This window comes from Mustela putorius, unplaced genomic scaffold (genome assembly GCF_011764305.1).
Source record: "Mustela putorius furo isolate JIRA1106 unplaced genomic scaffold, ASM1176430v1.1 tig00003896_pilon_pilon_pilon, whole genome shotgun sequence".
Classification (NCBI taxonomy): Eukaryota; Metazoa; Chordata; class Mammalia; order Carnivora; family Mustelidae; genus Mustela; species Mustela putorius.
Window position 1 is genome coordinate 3,650,876 of NW_025422045.1, and position 15,015 is coordinate 3,665,890.

General features: G+C 42.7%; 1 long non-coding RNA gene across 1 annotated transcript; it reads left to right on the plus strand.

Annotated features, from left to right (window-relative positions):
• Window positions 1-2,096: 2,096 nt before the first annotated feature.
• Window positions 2,097-7,657, plus strand: LOC106006464. Its single transcript, XR_001180511.2, has 3 exons — window positions 2,097-2,367; window positions 2,842-3,959; window positions 6,949-7,657. It is a non-coding gene; the product is annotated as an uncharacterized LOC106006464 (long non-coding RNA).
• The last annotated feature ends 7,358 nt before the right edge of the window (window positions 7,658-15,015 follow it).

The window sequence follows — 15,015 nt, forward strand, 5'->3', positions numbered from 1 at the left end:
ATCTTTAAAAAAGAAAGAAATGGAAAGAACAGGGGCACGTGGATGGTTCAGTCGATCAAGCATCTGCCTTCGCTCAGGTCATGATCCAAGGGTCGGGCCCGCCGAGCAGCGAGTTCTCCCTCTGCCTGCTGCTTCTCCTGCTTGTGCGCAAGCTCACTCGCTCTCTCTCTCTCTCTCTCCCTCTGTTAAAGAAATAAAATCTTTAAAGAAAATTAAAAAAAAATGGGAAGAGCAATTAAAGTACACTGCGTGCTTTAAGTACCTTAATTGGGCTGAAGGCCTGTTCTTTGCCTTTCCATTCAGTCATTTATGACAAAGCTGCTTTGTATATATAGTTCCCATTTCTATGAAGCTTGAGTGTACGACAAGGATTGATATGACTCCTGTGTTCATTCCACAAATATTAACTAAGCTCTTACTACTTACTAGGCATTGTTCTTGATGCTGGGGGATACAGCAATCAGCAAAACAAATTCTCATGCCCCTGTTGTTCACATACTAGCAGGAAACTGACTGCAAACAGATAAGTACTATATACGGACATACGTTTATTGGAAGGAGACGGCACAGGGAGAAGTTGAAGGAAGTGATAGAGACCTTAGGGGAGAGGGATTGCAGAGGCAGAGTGCTTAACATAGTGAATGTTGGGGGCAGGGAGGCCCTCGATGAGAAAGTGGCATTCGAGTCAAGATCTGAAGAGGATGAAGGAATGATCCTTGAGAACAAATGAGGGAAGAACATTCCAGTCTCCAAAAGGAGACTTGCAAGGCCCTGAAGCAGGAGCTCGTCAGCCTCCATTGAGGAATGGCAAAGAGGCTAGTGTACATGGAGAAGAGGTAAAAGTGCAGGGAGACGGGTTCACCGTGAGGGCCTTGGTAACCTACTACACGGAATTTGTCTTTGGGCGAAACAGGTCACCGGAAGGTTTTAAGCAGAAGATTGACTGGATCTGGTTGACATTTTGATGCTGCACCGAGGACAGGCTGGTGGGGAGTTTAGTGCGGGGGTCGCAGGGAGGCCAGCTAGGAGGTTATAGCAATAATCCTGGCACCTAGTGATAGTGGCTTAGACTAGGGTTGAAGAAGTGGAAATAGTGGGAGTGGTCAGATTCTGGGAATGCTCTGAAGGTTGTTTGAGGATCTGCTGACAGGTTGACTTTGTTTCTGAGAGATGGCGGAGTTGAAAATGTCTCCAAGGGTTTTATCCTGATCATCGTTCGGAAGGATAGAGTTTCCATTAACCAAGATGGGAAATCTTTGAGTGGGTTCTTGGGGAAGACAGGAGTTTGATGTTGCACATACAAAATTGGAGATGCCTGTTAGACATGGGTGGAGGTGCTGAGGAAGCGAATGCATGAGGAACCTGAGTTCAGGAGAAAGATCTGGGCTGGAGACCCTTTGTTGGCATTCCTCCACTTACACAGTGTGTACGTGACACTGGATGAAAGTCCCGAAGGAGAAAACATATAGAAGAAAACATATAGAAGATGAGTTCTGGGGCTCTCCAAAATGAGAGGTCAGGGAGATAAGGCGGAACTAATAAAAGAAAGTTGGAAAGGAGCAGCTAGTGTGGTAGAATGTTCTGGAAGCATAGAGGAGAAAGTGATTTGAGAAAGAAGGAATTGATGGTCATGCCTAAAGCGGCTGAAAGTCACAGAAGATGAGGGTGAAGAAGTGACTGTTAGACTTAACAATGCAGAAGTGACTTGGATGAGATCCACGTTTGTGGAGCGTGCAGGTGAGAATATGACTGGAGTGGTTCAAAGAGAGTATTAGAACAAATCTGGAATCAGCAAGTATAGATCATTGTTTGAGTTTTGCTTTAGCCTAGAGAAGGGGAAAAAACTACAGTAACCGAGGGTTGAGAAGGTGGTCTCAAAAATGAGGAAAGTGATAGCATGTTTGTAGGTTGATGGGAAAGATCCAGTCCAGAGAAAAGGTATAGGAATGAGACGGGGGACCAGACTGTCATCCTTGTGAAGAGAGGGGGTAGTTCTGTGGGGACGCAGGAGGCAAGGCCTGTCTTCGATGGAAGCATGAACAACAGTTCACCCCCAGGAACAGGAGTGACGATAGGGAGGCTGGGCGTGGTTTCCCACAGATGGGTCCGTGTGGTAGCGTCAGTTTGTGGGGTGTCTTTTACTCCTTTAACATTTTCTCGGAGGTGTAAATACAAAAGTCCCGAATCTACAGCTCAATAATTTTTACGAAGCGAACCTACCTGTGCAACTGGGGCTCAGGTCGGGAAACAGAACATTATCAGCAATCCAGAGTGCCCCTGTATCCCTTTCCAGGTCCTCCCCAGGCTGCTGCCAAGGCAACTGCAGTCCTGACACCACAGATGACCTTGTCTGCCTTTGCATATCTTGTAAGTACTATATCCTCTTTTGCTTATGGCTCTTTGGCCTCCGTGTGAGTCTTACCTATGTTGCTGGGTATAGCGGTAGTTCACTTGCTCTCCCTGCCATGTAACACTGCATCCCACGACTGTACCATACTTCTTCCCTTCTAGTGTTGAGGAACATTTGGGCTGTTTCCAGCTTTTGTCTGAGTCAGGCTTCTGCGAACCTTCTGGAACCCGTTTTATAGACAACATGCATATGTCTCAGTTGGGTACATAGCTAGGGGAGAAGCTCCCGGGCCCTACGTATCCACGTGCTGGACGTTAGTGAAGTGTCATGTCGTTTTACAACACGACCTACCCACTCAGCTCCCTCCAGCAAGGTGTGAAAGTTCCATTTGCTTCCTCGTTACCACAGGCATCCCTTGCTTTCACGTGTTTCCCTGAACTGTGCTGTTTTTGTTTGTTTGTTTTTTGTTTTTGTTTCTTGCACAAATTGAGGGTTTGTGGCGATTCTGCGTCGAGGGAGTCTTGCGGTGCCACTTTTCCAACAGCATTTGCTCACGTTATGTCTGCGTCCCATGCTGGTAACTCTTGCAGTCCTTCGAACTTTTTCATTATTTTCGCATTTGTTATGGGGATCAGCGGCTTCTTGAGATGGAAGCTACTGGTGAAGATGCCGTGAAGATTGTTGAAATGACACCAAAAGCTTTAGAATATGCCACACATTCAGTTGATAAAGCAGCAGCCAGAGGCCAGACTCTGATGTCGAAAAAAGTACCGTGAGTGAGACGCCGTCAAGCGGCATTGCAAGCAGCAGAGAAATTGTGAAAGGAAGAGTCAGCTGAGGGGGAAAACTTCATCGTTGTCTTATCTTAAGAAGCTGCCACAGACACCCCCAACTTCAGCAGCCCCCACTCTGCTCAGTCAGCAGCCATTATCAAGGCAGAGACTTTCCACCAGCAAAAATTGACTGAAACCTCAGAGGTTGGTTAGCATTTTATTTTTTAGCAACGAAGTATTTTCAAATTAAGGTATGTTTTTCCTTCCTTCCTCCTTCCTTGACGTAATGTTGCACACCCAACAGACCACAGTGTTGCATAATTGTTACTTTTAGATGCACCTGGAAACCAAAAATTTGACTTGCTTTATTGCAATATTTGCTATATAGCAATGGTCTGGGGCCCAACTCGCACTGTCTCTGAGGAATGCCTATATTACCCTCTGGCTTTGTTGCAGGTGCTCTGGTGAGTGGTGGTGGTATCAGATTGTGGTTTTACCTCGCATTTGATGACTAGTGATGTTAAGTAGCTTGTCCGATGTTTATTAGCCATTTGGATGTCTTGGAAGTTCTCTTTTGATGATTACCTTTATTTTGTTCAGTGAAATAAAGAGCAAGATGATTTTAGCAGATGAGGATGGAGGAGATACTGGAAGTGTTTGGGAAGAGGAGAAGGTATGATTGGATCAAATTGGAAACCGGACGAGAAGCCAGACCGAGGGGTGAAAGAGGATGGCAGGCCGCGTTACGGATCCAATGGCATTAGGGAGAGTGAGTCTAACAAGAAATCGGCCATTCATCCGCAAGAGTACAAGCATACAGAGCAGGGTTTACCCAGGTTTGTGATTTACCCCAGCATGGACGGGAGAGGGGCGAAAGAGTTGTTATGTGCAAGGGCGTGATCCTAATGATGGGCCGTGAAATTTCAGGGGTAAGGTCGGGGGATGGGATGACGCTGGAATGATGCCAAGGGGAGTGCCTGGCGAGTCATGTTCTTCATGTGCTGGGACAGCTTCGAAGTGAGGGGTCAGTTCTATTTCAAGGAGTCTTGGTTTAAGGAAATGGTGACATTTGAACTCTCTTAGATCTTTAATTATAGATTTCTCCTTCCACTTTTTTTTTTTTTTTTTTTTTGGCAATTTGTTGAACAAGCTCTAGGTCTTTTCCCTCTGTAGTTCCCTACATTTGGGATTCTACTGATAGGATGCCATCAGTTTTGATCACTGAACATATTCCTGTCCCAAATGTTTCTTGCAAACTGGTACTTAGATCTAGGCTGCAGCAGGCTCAGTTCTGAAATTTTGTCAAGAAAATGTCATAGATGGTATTTTGTATTTCTTGTTGCATCCCATCAGGAAGCACATATGTCTTTTCTCTTTTTTCTTTTTTTAAGTGATGGGATTGATTGAACTGTGGGGTTTGGACGTTGCCAGCCTGATTGTGAATTCCCCATAACCTTCTCTTACCTAATTGTCTTGGTAGCCATTGATGGTCATTGCTGCTAATTCATAATGGATTGCAAAATGGAGACATCTTAATTCTTTCTGTAAATTTTTCTGTAAAGCAAAACTTCTCTAACTGTATCCTTCTGCTAAAGTACAGTTATTTCCCATTGTCAGTTCTTAGAACACTGAATAGTTTACCTACTGACAAATTTGTGTACATAGAGAGGGCATCATTTTTTAGAAAGATTTATTTACTTATTTTAGAGAGAGAAAGTGCAGTGGGGGAAAGGGGCAGAGGGAGAGGGAGAATCCCAAGCAGACTCCCTGCTGAGCATGGAGTCTGTGGGGGGCTCGCACTCACGACCCTGAGATCATGACCTGAGCTGAATGAAATCAAGAGTCAGACGTTTAGCCCACTGAGCCACCCAGGCACCCCAGTGCATACTGGTATCATTTTGAATGCATGGTTTAAAAATAATTATTTTGATGCTCACAATGCTCCATCTTTGGCTAGTATATTATTTTCTTTTAAAAAAATATTTATTTAAAAAATATTTATTTGACAGAAAGAGAGAGAGATCACAAGTAGGCAGAGAGAGAGAGAGAAGGGAAGCAGGTTCCCTGCCAAGCAGAGAGCCCGATGTGGGGCTTGATCCCAGGACCCTGAGATCATGACCTGAGCTGAATGCAGAGGCTTAACCTACTGAGCCACCCAAGCACCGTTGTGTTATTTTCCTGTGGCTACTGTACCGAATTACCACAAATTGGGTGGCTTAAAACAACAGAAATTGTGTTGTTTCATAGTCCTGGAGGCCAGGAACCCCAAATCAGTTCCACTGGCTTAAAATCAAGGCATCAGCAAGGCTATGCGCCCTTTGAAGGCTGTAGGGGAAAACCTGTTCCTTGCCTCTTCTAGTTTCTGGCAGTTGCTGGCAGTCCTTGGCTTGCAGCCACATCACCCCAATCTCTCAGCCTCCATGGTCATGTGGCTCTCTCTTCTGTGTGGCAAATCTTCTGTACCCCTCTTCCAAAGGCCTATTGGATTGCATTTAGGACATATCCTGATGATCCTATATTCTCCCCATCTCAAATTCCTTAATCACATTTGAGAAATCTTTGCTGTATAAGGAACATATTCCAAGGATTAGGACCCAATATCATTGGGGGCCATTATACAGCCTACTAAAGCTGGTGAAAGCCCTTTAAAGTTGGGCTTTTAAATCCCCGAAGCTCTGTGTCTTTTTGATAGGACTCCAGTGGGTTTTTTTATGACTGCCTTACTTCCTGATATGAGAAGGCTTTCCAGGTTCTTTATGTATTTCTCATCCCTTACCTTTAATCAGCCATTCTGCAAGGAGGTGGGTTTGTTTGTTTGAAGTATGAATGGTATTTATGAACCACAATTTGGGCATTAGGAATGATCTTTGCTAGTCAGTGGACACAAGGAATCACAGGATGCAGGAATCGGTTGGGGGACAGTGAGAATGACTCTTCTCAAAATTAAATCTAATAACCTACTCCCAGAAGTTTGGTTTCTGTACCTACAATTTGAGGATCTATTGCCTGGGTTCCCAAGGGAGGAAATCTGTCCGCTAGGAAATGAACAGTGCTCTCAAGGAACTGGAAATGAGATTCCCATTTGGGCATTTTGGGTTCTTGTGTCACTGAACCAATGGGAAAAGGCGCTTATTGTATTGACTGGGGTGCTTGATCTCGATTATCGAGGGAAATGTGACTGTTGCTCAACAATGGAGACAGCTCTCTGGCATGCCTCCATAGTGCTTCCATGTTCAGTTGTTAAAAGTTAATGGAAGGCCACCGCGACTCTCCAAAGCCAGAATCAATAAGGACTTCAATCCCTCAGGAATTAAGTGTAGGGTCTCCCCAGCAGGTAAAGAACCCCAGCCAGCTAAGATTCTGACTGAGGGCGACAGGAAAATGATATGGGCTGTGGGGAGGGAAAAAAAAAAGTATCAGAGATAACTATTTGATTTATAAAAATGAGGACTATGCCAGTTGTTTCTTTCTTACGTATTTGTACATGTTAATTACCTTCCCCCCTCTCTTCTATTAAATGTAAAATTTTGGTGGTAACTGATCTACCATTGAGTCTTAAGATTTCAGCACATCTGGGGGTGGGGCGCTGGTTTGACTTAACTAGAATTATCATCACCCAGATATTCACAGTGACTGGTGGGGTCCTCATCTTTCTGTTGGGGGACAGATTAAGTGTATTTTGTACAGAAGGTTTTTGTGTGCGTAAATCTCTAAAGAGGCAAAAGAATGAGTATTTATGCTGAGTAGGTACAGGAGGGTGCTGAGGGCTGGGTGCTCCTTCAGCTCTGCATCACCTCTCCTGTGTTTTCCTCTTCGCTGTTGCAGCGGGAGACCCACAAGCCACAATGCCCCAGATCCCTGCAGCTGGATTTCTGTTTCGTCCAACTGTTGAGAGGCAGTTGTTGTCGGGGAGAAGAAACCATTTTTTGTACAACTTCCAAGAGTATCACAAGCAACGGAAGGACAGCTGTGGGAGCTGGAGGGCTGGACAGCACGGCGGCAGCGGCGGCTCACAGGGGTAGGCCTCCTGGCTGCTGGTCAGGCAGCGTGGCTTCCCAGTCGGGGCCTCGGTGGTGGTGACCGTGGGTCTGTTTGCTTTTTTGTTCCTTCCATTAGAAGTGATGGTATGCTGTCTCCTTAGTAGTCAGATGCACTTACCTCTTCTCTTTTGTTCCTCCAGCCCTTGGAAGCCCTTTGTAACAAACTCCCTGTATTATGTTCCTTCCGTTTGAAATAATGTGGTTTCTCTTTCACAGATTGGACACTGACTGATAAACTTCCTCTAACACGGGTACAGTTGGGCCCCCCCCAAACAAGCTGACGGCAGTCTTTTCTTCAGGGGTCCTACAGATTGTCAAGATGAGTAGATAATTCAATACTTAATAGGGCGGTTCAGGAATTCAGGGAAATTTGAGAAACATGGGAAGCAGAAAGATGACGGAAAGCTCCTTAGAAGTGGTGGGGCTCAAGTAGAACAGACCGCCAGGAGAGGCAGAGAGAAGACACAGGTTTTTCCCTAGCATTGATATTAATATTTTTAAAAAGATTTTATTTATTGATTTGACAGAGACAGCAAGAGAGAGAACACAAGCAGGGGGAGTGGGAGAGGAGAAGCAGCCTTCCTGCCAAGCAGGGAGCCCGATGTGGGGCTTGACCCCAGGACCCTGGGATCATGACCTGAGCTGAAGGCAGATGCTGAATGACTGAGCCACCCGGGCGCCCCTCTAAGCATTACTTTTTTAAAGGTTAAAAATTTGTGGCAAAATATACATAACAAATTTTTAAAAGAATTATTTATTTGAGATAGAGAGCATGTGCAAGAATAGGCAGGGAGCAGGGCAGAGGGAGAGGGGTAAGTGGACTCCCCACTGAGCCTGATGTGGGACTTGATCCCAGAACCCTGGGATCATGACCTGAGTAGAAGGTACAGTTCTAACCAAATGAGCCACCCAGGCTCCCTGATTTATTTTGGAGATAGAGCGAGCATATGCACCCGCTGTGGGGAGAAGGAGTGACCATCTTAAGTAGACTCCATTCTGAGTGCAGAGTCTGATGATGCAGGGCTCGGTCTCACAACCCTGAGATCATGACCTGAGCCAAAACCAAGAGTCAGACACTTAACTGACTGCACCCCCCAGGCACCCCTACATCACATTAAACTTACCATCTTAACCATTTTCTTTTTTATTATTATTATTTTTATTTATTTGACACACACAGATCACAGGTAGGCAGAGAGAGAGGAGGAAGCAGGCTCCCTGTTGAGCAGAGAGCCCGATGCGGGGCTCAATCCTAGGACCCTGGGATCATGACGGGAGCTGAAGGCAGAGGCTTTAACCAACTGAGCCACCCAGGTGCCCCCATCTTAATCATTTTCAAGTGTACAGTTCACTGTGGATCACACTGTTTTGCAACCAATAGCCTAGAACCTTTTTCCTCTTGCAAAACAAAACTCTGTACCCATCAAATAACAACTAATCCTGCCAGCCCCCCAGCCCTGGTAACCACCATTCTGTCTAAATTTGATTGTTCCCGGTACCTCACAGAAGTGGGATCACACAATATCTATGCTTATATTTCACTTAGCACAAGGTCCTGAAGGCTCATCTGTGCTGGGGCATGTGTGAGAATTTCATTCAAGGGCTGAATGATCCTGCATTATGTGTGTATGTAACGGTTGTTTATCCATTCATTCACTGATAGGCACTGGGGTTGCCTTCACCTTTTCACTCTTCTGAATAATGCTGTGATGAACATTGGTCTACAAATATTTCTTCAATCTCGGCTTTTAATTCATTTGGGTATATATCCATTAGTAGAAATGCTGGATCATATGGGACTTCTACTTTAAAATTTTTGGGCAACTGCTGTACTGTTTTCCATAGTAGCTGTACCGTTGTTAAGAGTCACAGCAAGTGCACAAGGGCTGCAATTTCTCTATATCTTTACCAACACTTGTATTTTGTGCTGTTTTGTTTTGATAATAGCCGTCTTATTGGCTGTAAAATGGTCTTCAACACTTTAAAGATTTTGTTTCTAGCTACATAGTTTCTAAGAAGTCTGTGGTATTTGTTATCTCTTTCTGTGGTAATGTAGTGTGTCTTACTCCTATTATTTAAAAAAAATGTCTATCACTGGTTTTCAGCAAGTACATTAATACGTGCATGGTTATCTCATGTGGAGTTTATGAAGCTTCTTCACTGTTAGTTTATGGTTTTCATCAAATTTTTTAAAATTGGCCATTATTTCTTCATTTTGCACCCTTTATGACAAAAAGAAAATTCAGGATAGATTTTATTGCTAAGTCTTCCATTTCACTAACTTTTTCTCCTGTAGTGTCTAATTTATTAATTTATCCAATGTTTTATTGCATTTATTTTTTATTTCTATTCCATTTGATTAAAACATTTTTTCTCATGTTTTTAATACTTGTACAAAACCAGCTGTTTTAACCTTTTTTTTTTTTTTTTAAAGATTTTACTTATTTACCCGGCAGAGAGAGAGCACACACGCACCCATAGGCAGAGGCAGGGGAAGAAGCAGGCTTCCTGCCGAGCATGGAGCCCAGAGCAGGGACTCGATCCCAGAACCCTGGGACCATAACCTGAGCCCAAGGCAGATGCCTCACTGACAGAACCACCCAGGCGCACTGTTTTAATATTCTTATCTGCTGGCTCTATCATCCCTGCCTTTTCTGGGTCTTTTCCTATAGACTACTTTTTCTTCTAGTTTTATCAGTCACATTTTTCTGCTTCTTTATATGTCTCATAATGCTTTGATTAGATGCAGGACATTATGTCTGTTACATTATTGAGGATCTGGATTTTGTTTACTTAAGTGTCAGGCTTTGTTTTAGCAGTTATTTGTGGATCAGCTTTGAATCTTGTAAATTTTTTTAAATTTTATTTTTTCAGTGTTCCAAGATTCATTGTTTATGCACCACACCCAGTACTCCATGCAATACATGCCCTCCGAAATACCCACCACCTGGCTCACCTAACCCTTCACTCCCCTTCCCTCCAAACCCTCAGTTTGTTTCTCAGAGTCCACAGTCTCTCATGGTTTATCTCCCCTTCCAATTTCCCCCAAGTCACTTCTTCTCGTCTTCAATGTTCTCCGTGTTATTCCTTATGCTCCACAAGTAAGTGAAACCGTATGATAATTGACTCTCTCTGCTTGACTTACTTCACTCAGCATAATCACCTCCAATCCCATCCATGTTGATACAATAGTTGGGTATTCATCCTTTCTTCTTCTTTTTTTTTTTTTAAAGATTTTATTTATTTATTTGAGAGAGAGACCGTGAGAGAGAGCACGAGCAAGGAGAAGGTCAGAGAGAGAAGCAGACTCCGCATGGAGCTGGGAGCCCGATGCGGGACCCCATCCCAGGACTCCGGGATCATGACCTGAGCCGAAGGCAGTCATCCAACCAACTGAGCCACCCAGGTGTCCCGTATTCATCCTTTCTGATGGAGGCATAATACTCCATTGTATACATGGACCATATCTCCTCTTTCCATTCGTCTGTTGAAGGGTATCTTGGCTCTTTCAACAGTTTGGTATTTAAAGCATCTTTGCTAGAGTGGGTCCAAGCTAAAGTAGCCTTCACTCCAGGGATATTTTATGGCTATTAATAAGGCATGATCCCTCTGGGATCTCTATTTAATACCCTGGATGACTACTGAGGATTCTGTACTCTGGCTCCTGGTCCTATGTGAGCTCTGGGAATTGCTGTTTACAACTAACCACCCACAATCCCCAGTCACTTATTGTACTTGTAGAGTGTCATCTTGTACAAGATGAAGTACAGCTTCATCTTGTAATTGCAGAGTGTCATTCTTCTTATGTACTCCATGAAGATTCTAGGGGACCACACTGTATTAATTCCTTTCTGAAACTCTGCTAACTTCTAATTACCTGAGTAATTACAAGTTAATATCTAACCCCCAATCTAAACCCCAATCTACTATCACCACACAGTTACACATTTATGTTCTTATGATGAGAACTTTTATGATTTTTCTTTTAGCAACTTTCGAATATTCAATAGTGCTGTCAACTATGGTCACCATCTTGTACATTACATTCCTAGGACTTACTTATAACTGGATGTTTGTACCTTTTGACCATCTTTGAACATTTTGCCCACCTATACCTACTTCCTGTGATCTAGTCTCTGTATCTATGCATACACACACACACACACACACACACACTCTATATATATACACACACACACACACATACATATACACACACACAAATATATTACATTTTCTTTATTCATGTATTAACAGACACTTAAGCTATTTCTGTGTCTCAGATATTTAAATAATGCTGCAATGAACATGGGGTAAATAACCACACGTGGAATAACTGGGTCATATGGGAGTTCTATTTTTAATATTTTGAGGAATTTCCATATAGTTTTCCATAATGGCTCTACCAATTTACATTATCACTAATAATGGTGCACAGAAGTTCTTCACATCCTAACACTTACTTTTTGATAAAAGCCATTCTAACAGGTATGGGGTAGGATATCTCATTGTCATTTTGATTCGAATTTCCCTGATATTAGTAATACTGAGTACCTTTTCATGTACCTGTTAACTATTTGTATGTCTCTCATGTCTATTCTAAATCCCAATTTTTAAAAATTGGACCGCTTTCCGTTAGTTTTACAAGTTATATATTTTGAGTCATAACGCTGTATCAAATATATGACTTGAAAATATTTTCTCCCATTCAGTAGGTTGCCTTGTTGTTTAGTATGTTTTAAAAAAGATTTTATTTATGTATCTATTAGAGAGAGAGAGAGAGAAAAGGGGCAGAGGAGGAACAGAGGGAGGGACAGAATCTTAAGCAGACTCCATGCTGATCACAGAGCCCAACATGGATGGGGCTTGATTTCATGACCTTCAGATCATGACCTGAGCCAAAACCAAGAGATGGATGCTTGACCAACTGAGTCACCCAGATATTCCTGTTACCTTTGCTTTTGGAGTTAGATCCAAAATAATCACTGCCAAGATTGATATAAAGGAGTTTACTACCTGTTTTCTTCTATGAGTTTCATGGTTTCAGGTCTCACATTTGTCTTTAATTCATTTTGAGGTTTTTTAAAGATTTTAAGTAATCCCCCACATTCAATGTGGGGCTTGAACTCACAGTCCTGCAATCCAGAGGTGTGTTCTTTACTGAGTCAGCCAGGTGCCTCTGAGCTCATTTTTGTGTATGGTAGAAGATAGTGGTGTGGTTGAGCTTCATTCTTTCACATGTAGCTATTCAGTTTCCTCAACACCATGTATTAAAGAAACTACCCTTTCGCCATGCGTATATTCTTGGCTCTTTGGTCATAAACGAAGTGTATTTGCACGGGTTTATTTTTGGGCTCTCTGCTCTATTGATCCATGTGTGCATTTTTATTTCCATGCCGTACTATTTTGATTACTGTATTTTTGCTAATATAGTTTGAAATGAGGGAACATAATGCTTTTAGCTTTGTTCATAAGAACGCTTTATTTGGGTGTTTTGTGGTACTTCATCTTAGAAAACAGAATGAGTAAAGTCACAGGGAAAAAAGCATAGAGCATGTGTGTCCACCCCCTTAACTTAGGCAAAGTTTTGGTTACTTGCTCATGCATTTCCAGAAGTGGAAAGCACAATCTCTAATCTCTGCCCAGTGGCAAAAGAACCAGTTTCGTCTGGAACAGAACTTTCAGAGGCTCACAGAATCAGAAAGTAAGAATTGAGACATTCAAGACAGAATATTATTGAGTCTTCCTGCACAGTGCTGTTGAACTAACTGAATGCATTCTTTCCTGCACGTTGCTACATTCCTGTACCTATTATAAAGTGAAGTGCTTTGTCCCAAACCCCATGCAAATCCTATCAACCTATGTACTAGGAAATTAAGATCCTTTTACTATCACAGCATGTAAAATAACAAAGTAGCTGGGTGAATTTTCACCAAATTAGAGGGTGTTTTTAGAGTGGTTTGACAAAGGCTCTAAAATCTATTGGAGGGTCCTGGAAGGCAGATGGCAATTATTGTCTAGAGAAGCTGAAAGTGAGTCATGAGATTGCTATGTGGGTTCCAAAAGCTATGATGGCAAGATGTGGACACAGAAAACAAGGGTTAAAAAACAAGCCCTAAATATAATATTTTAGGCCCAATGCTACACAGTACAAGCATTGTCTGGGGCGGCGGGGGGGGGGGGGGAGGAAGTAATTTTCTAACATATATTCAAATAGATGAGTATAATGAATCCCATTTACCTATTACTGAATTTTAACAACTATCAATGCATGGTTAACTTTTTTTTTTTTTTAAAGATTTTATTTATTTATTTGACAGAGATCACAAGTAGGCAGAGAGGCAGGCAGAGAGAGAGGAGGGAGCAGGCTTCCTGCTCAACAGAGAGCCTGATGCGGGACTTGATCCCAGGACCCTGGGATCATGACCTGAGCTGAAGGCAGAGGCTTAACCCACTGAGCCACCCAGGCACCCCGCATGGTTAGTTTTATTAATATCCCCCTCACACCCATCACTTCCCTCATTTGTTTTTGACATGCCAGGCATCATATAATTTTAAAAATATTTAGTAGCAAGCATGGATTTTGATCAACTAGATTCTCACTTGGACAACTCCATGTAATATGCTCCTACATGAACAGCAGCAGGGACTTTTAAAAAATATATTTTTAAAATTTAAATTCAACTAATTAACATGTAGTATATTATTAGTTTCTAAGACAGAGTTTAGTGACTCATCAGTCTTCTAAAACACCCAGTGCTCATTATATCCCATGCACTCTTTAATGTCCATCACCCAGTTATGTCATCCCCCTCCCCCTAAACCCTCCAGCAACCCTGTTTGTTTCCTATGAGTAAGAGTCTCTTCTAGCTTATCTCCCTCTGATTTCTTTCTTTCTTTTTTTAGGATTTTATTTTTTTAAATGTATTTTAGAGAGGATGAGAGGGGGCAAGGTCAGAGGAAGAAGCTGATTCCCTGCTGAGCAGGAAGCCCAATGTGAGGCTCAATTCCAGAACTCCAGGATCATGATCTGAGCCAAAGGCAGATCCTTAAATGACTGAGCCACCTATATGCCCTGATTTCATCGTATTTTTCCTTCCCTTCCTCTATGATCCTCTTTCGTTTCTTAAATTCCACGAGTGAGATCCTGATAATGGTCCTATTTCGTTTAGCATAATACCCTCCAGTTCCAATCACATCAATACAAATGGCAGGACTTTGGGGTTTTTGATGGCTGTGTAATATTCCATTGTAGAAATACACACATTTATCCATCAGCAAGGACTTAAGATGTTTAAATAAGAGATGCTGTAAAGGACACCTAGTATTTTCATGTACCCTAGTTTGATAGCTTTTGGGGTTTTATACTTGCCTCTCCTGACTGGCTTTTTGGGCTTGGAGAAGCAGAACCCTCTTGATCTTAACTTCATAATGCACTGAAGGAGGTTGGATTCATTGGTTGATCTTTGAGCTTCCATCAGCTTTGAAGTCTCTGATCTGTGAACCTCATCACGTCGTGGCCAGCAGGTCTGGATGGATGTCCATATAATTGTTAACACCCCAAACTCTCAGCTCTGTTGACTTTTTTGGGTGAAATTTCCCTGATCCGGAGGTCTTGCATTCCCACAAGTATTTCTCTAGGCCAAATTTTAACTCTTGAGTGGATGCTCCTATCTTCCTGCATTATTTCAGCTTTGCTTCATGTGTCTCCCCTCCCCAAAGACCATTCAAGGCTGTCTAAGAATTCCCCTGTCCAGCTTTAACAACCTCTGGTATTGTGTTCTCATTCTCGTGTCAACTCTGTCTTCTATTTTCCCCTACCCTGTGCTCTTTTATTGAGTCCAAATTTCAT